The sequence below is a fragment of the Silene latifolia genome, chromosome 11, assembly GCF_048544455.1.
Source record: "Silene latifolia isolate original U9 population chromosome 11, ASM4854445v1, whole genome shotgun sequence".
Lineage (NCBI taxonomy): Eukaryota > Viridiplantae > Streptophyta > Magnoliopsida > Caryophyllales > Caryophyllaceae > Silene > Silene latifolia.
In genome coordinates, this window is record NC_133536.1 from 53,067,035 (window position 1) to 53,072,631 (window position 5,597).

The 5,597-nt window shown below is 40.3% G+C and overlaps 1 non-coding gene across 1 annotated transcript; it reads right to left on the reverse strand.

Annotated features, from left to right (window-relative positions):
* Nucleotides 1–2,394: 2,394 nt before the first annotated feature.
* On the reverse strand, nt 2,395–2,501 carry LOC141616546 (small nucleolar RNA R71). Its single transcript, XR_012530887.1, has one exon. It is a non-coding gene; the product is annotated as a small nucleolar RNA R71 (small nucleolar RNA).
* Between the last annotated feature and the right edge of the window lie 3,096 nt (nt 2,502–5,597).

Below are 5,597 nucleotides of genomic sequence, written 5' to 3' on the forward strand. Positions count from 1 at the left end.
TAATTTCTTATCTTTAGTTCTTTGTTTTGCATATTCTTTGAGATTTTGATCCCTTGGTAGGAAAGGAGTAAGAATCTTGCATTTTCATGGCAAAACGAGACTAAATTGATCGAATTCAATGACCAAGCATCAAGGAGAGACAAGATTAGAAGGCCTTTGTACATATTATAGTAGAAGAGCAATGTTGAGAAAGGATCCTTGAGTCCCCAAGGAAATCCCCAAGGAATTTATGAAGAAAAGGGAAGAAAAGAAGAAGATATGTTGCTGAGTGACAATCCGAGAGGATTGTCACCAATCCGTCCGTCCCGCAGCTGCACAATCCGTGCGGCTTTGCTTGAATCCGCTCGGATTCCACCTCCACAATCCGCCCGGATTCCCCTGAATCCGCTCGGATTCCAACGCCAGAATCCGCCCGTCCCGACCTTATTCCACCCGGATTCGGCTCCAGCACGAATTGTCTTCTCCAAGCTACGAAGAAAGAAGCCCTTCTCTCGAAAAATACCGGCTCCTCCTTGCTCAATCTAAAAAGTGTAATTACTAGTTTAGCCCTTAGTTAACCCTAATGCATCCTCCCTAATTTCCACTATAAATACCCCATTAGTCTAATTAGAGGAGCATGTTCTTCTTATCAATAATTAGTGTAGTTAATATCAATCAAATCTCTCTTTAATATTGTAATCAAGTATTAATCAAGTTTTAATCCAAGTTTTAGTTCTTTAATCTCTCTTTTGTTCATCCTTTATTTTGGGTAATTGAAGATTATTTGGGTTATTGTTGGGAGATTGACAACCTCTCAATCAAGCATTCAAGTACTTCTTTTATCTTTGCTTTATTATTGGAATCATTAGTAGGTATAATCTCTTAATCCCTTTTTAATTATTGTTAATTACTTTCATTTATTCATCATGTTTCATATTGTTGGTATGATTGACAACCTTGCTAGCATGATCAACATGATAATGAGTGAGTAGTCTCTTAGCTAGGGTTAATGGGTGATTAGGGGAAACCAACATGGGGAATGATTCATGCTTAAATTAATATGCTTTCATGTTTTATTTGCTTGCTTGTTTTGAACTCAACTCATGCACATGTTATATTTGATGAAATGCTAAGCCTATGAATCCTTGCATTTACTATCATCTTCTATCTTTTCAATGAGACTTGTAAGACATAACCCAACTCGAGTCTCATTAGACCATGCATGTTGTTGAGTAGAGAAGATTAAGTCGACTTGTAGGTGTTGTATAATCTAATCGATTCGGCTCCGGGACCCAAACTTTCCTAGGATTGTAAGATATAACCCAACTCAATCCATCACAACAATAATTGCTTGCTTATAATTTGAGAACATGTTTGTATGATCATATCCCATGATTCCCCTATGATCCCATGACACCCTAGTGCCTTTAATCAATTGTTTACACCCCTTTAATTCATCTTGCTTATTTATTTTCATTGCTATTTTAGTTTAGTGACCTTCTACATCAACCCAATTTGTGACACCCCTTAGACACCGCTAGTTGCATTAGAAATCTCATTTCAATACCCGTCCCTTGGGATCCGACCTTTACTTGCCTCTTTACTAATTGTAGAGTTGTTTGTGAAGTTATAAATTGTGTTTTGATTCGACCGTGACCCAACGACCACATCTTAATTTGTGAACACGAAACGGACTCGCATCAAAAAAATGGCGCCGTTGCCGGGGACGGTGTTTGTTTGATTTAGATTTCTTTTTATTGTTATTAGTTGTGTCTTTCTTCGCCTTGGGGAAGTAAAACTCCTCAAGGTTTGTTCTAATTGTTTTCGAGTTGTTTGATATTTTGCATGTCTAGAAGGTTACAAGGTGATTTGTTACCTTTTGACCGTGAAATCGAAAGAACCTTGACGAACAATAGGAGACTTGTTAGGAGGAATTTAAGAGGTATTAGTGAAGTTGTTCAACCCACTAGTGAGTTTGTCAATCCTTTCGCAATAGAAGGAGAAGAGAACCCATTACACAATACCCCACAAAATCCACCTACAATGCCTAAATTCTCGTCACACTCCGTACCCACCGAGGAGAATCTACCAAATGGTACTCCTACACCGCAACATCTAACCGGAAATTTTATTGCCAAGTCCGCCTTCATCCAATTAGTTGAGAGGAGCCAATTTGGGGGGATGCCTAGTGAGGACCCTCATTCTCATATGGAAACCTTTTGCGACTATTGTGATGCAATCTCTCAAACGGGCGTGACTCAAGACCAAATTAGATGGGTCTTATTTCCTTTTTCTTTAATCGGCACCGCGAAGCAATGGTTGAAGGGGCTTGATAAGGCCACCCTTGGAATAGATTCTTGGAAGAAGTTAGCTCTAGCTTTCTACAAAAAATTCTACCCACCGGAAAAGACTAACATGCTAAGAGCTCAAATTACAGGTTTTAAGCAAAGGGATGAAGAGTCTTTGTATGAAGCTTGGGAGCGGTTTAAGGGAATTTGTCGCTCATGTCCTCACCATGGACTTAGCGAATGGTTTTTGGTACAACAATTTTGGAATGGTTTATATGAAGATTCTAGGAACATTCTCAATATGGGATCAAATGGAATGTTCACCGAAGTTGATGACAATCAAACATGGAACAAGATTGAGGAAATGGCGGTCTATAACTCATAATATAGTAGACCTCGCAAGGCTACTAGAGGAGGAAAGCATGAAGTGGACTCCGTTACTCAATTGGGTGCTCAACTTAGTGCTCACATTGACACAATCAACTTGAAGTTTGAACAAGCTATGGCTAGACTTGAGGAAAACTCAAAATCATCAAAGCATCATGTTAATGCCATGACGGCATCCTCATCAATCCCAAGTGGGATATGTGAGAATTGTGGAACTTTGGGACATGACCAAGGTGAATGTAGGGGAACAAATGAACAAGTGAATGCTTTCCAAGCATACAAGAGTGGTACCCCTTATTCCAACTTTTACAATGAAAACACCAAATTCCATCCAAATCTCTCATACAAAAGCCAAAATGTTCAAAACCCTCAAACAACATACACTCCACCACCCACGAGAAACCAAAATCAAAGACCCTTTTACAATCAAAACCAAGGTTACCAAAATCAAAATCCATACAATCACCAAAAGTTTTGATGTCCAAAAAGCGGTCCTCCAAATGCAAAAGAATCAACAAGAATTTTTCACTCAAATGCAAAACGATAGCCAAGCAAAGGAAACCACCATCAACAACATTCTAGCTCACACCAAGATGTTGGAAACGCAATTGACTCAACTAGCACCTTCAAGCTCACAAAGACAAAAGGGGCAATTACCACCTCAAAGTAATCCCCCTAGACATGAAACGGTTAGTGCCATTCACTTGGGAAGTGGTACAAGGTATGAAGCACCGAAGAATCAAGTTAAGGATGAAGTTGTGGAAGCTAGTGAAAAGGAAGAAATTGTGCAAAACTCCAAAGATGGAGAATCATCAAAAGAAGAAAGTTCAAAGAAAAATGAAGACAAGGCCAAGGAGAAGGAGCCCATTGTGATTAGACTTCCTTTTCCAAGTCGTTAAGCCAAGCCCAAATTTGATGATCAACTTGGAAAGTTCATGGAAATTGTGAAGAATTTGGAAGTCTCAATTCCTTTCACGGAATTAATCAATCACGTACCGGCCTATGCGAAATACATGAAAGATATCTTCACAAAGAAGAAGTCGATCCGGAAGCTTGAGACTATCGCCTTGACTAAGGTGAGTAGTGCAATACTTCAAGGGAGTTCACCTCCAAAGTTAAAGGATCCGGGAAGCTTCTCAATACCGTGTACCATTGGCGACACGACGATCAACAAAGCCTTAGCTTATGTGATCTAGGGGCTAGTGTGAGTGTCATGCCGTACTCGGTGAGTAAAAGGTTGGGGATGGGAGAGCTAAAATGCACCAACATCACACTCCAAATGGCCGATAGATCGACGAAGACACCATTAGGGATATGGGAAGATGTCCCCGTGCGAATTGGGAAGTTTTTTATCCCGGTGGACTTTGTCATTGTTGATATGGAGGAAGATTCCAACATTCCAATCATCCTAGGAAGACCTTTCCTACACACCGCGGGTGCGGTGATTGATGTGAAACTTGGTGAGCTCACTCTAGAAGTAGGAGATGAAAGCATAACTTTTAATCTTGACAAGACTATAAGAGCTCCTCGTTTGCATGAACCATGTTTCATGATTGATCATTATAGCCGAAAGGATGAGAGGAAGAAATCGGAACTCCAATGGAAGAAGAAAATTGAAGATGCTCCATTCAAAGAGCAAGTGAATTGTGACAAGGAGAGCTTGCAAAGCTCATCAAAATCAACCAAGGAAGAAGAGGATGGCCTCATTTGCCAAGAGAAGAAATTGGGAGAGTTGTCTCCATCTAAGCAAGAGATTTTAAATGATCAACTTAATGAAGTTTGTGGTCTTTGGGACGACGAATTTGAAGGGATTTTTAATCCCTACATTGGTAATGCCATCGATCAAGACCAACAACAAAGGCCAAGGTCTATTGAAGACCTCTACCATGATAATGAACAAGCCTTTGATTACTTCTTCAAGGTGTTGAGCAACATCAACAACACCTTGGACATGCCCCCTTGACATCTCATCAAGAATGAGAGTTTGGTGGAGTCCTCCCTTAACCACCACTTGTAAATATTTCTAACTCTCTAACTTACATTTCAATTCTTGTATTGCATTTTTGTCATCTTTGGATTTTTATTTACTTTGATCAAAATAATTGTCATGTTTGAGAGAAGTGAGGGAGGGACTAACAATTTCAATTGATGTGTAGTGCTTTTAGCTTAGTGTGGGGATGACAATTGCCTAGGCTATCCATGCCTAGTAGTGCCCCCACAAGGAAGAACACAAGATTTGAAGAAAAATGGAAGAATGGTAAGGGAAATACATTGTGCACGGATGGAACTGAATCCGTGTACACAGGGGAAGAATCCGAGCGAATTCCACTGAATCCGCCCGTCTTCAGTAATCCGAGCGTATTGCAGAAAAGACGCCTGTCCTGAACTGAGCTGAATTTTGAAAATTTCTTGACTGTGACTGAATCCGGGCGTCCTGAGCAGCAATCCGCCCGTCTTGAAGAATCCGCCCGTCTTGAAGGAAAGACGTTCGTCTTTGTAGCTGAGGAAAACAAGCAAAATTTTCTGGACTGAAATTCGTCCGTCTTCAAGCAAATCCGCCCGTCCCGTGTCACGCAAATCCGAGCGTCTTCAACCGAATCCGCCCGTCTTTAGGCGAGTTTTCTAAAGCCCAGAAAGGGCAGAATCTGCACGGATTGCCCCTGCAGATTCGAAAATTTCGGTCTCTTTAAAACCCCTCCCACCTTCATTTGTTCATTCATAAACACTACCCACAACATCAAAACCCTCATCCTCTCTATCACAAAAACAAAAACCCTCAACAACATTCACCAAAAACAAATCAAACTATCCTTCCAACAACAAATCAATCACTCCTTCTTCAATAAAAATCAAAACCAAGCACAAAATCTTCAACCTTTGAGTCGATTTTTGATTTCATAAAGGCAAAACCTTTCACCTTCAAATCGATTTGGGTATACTACA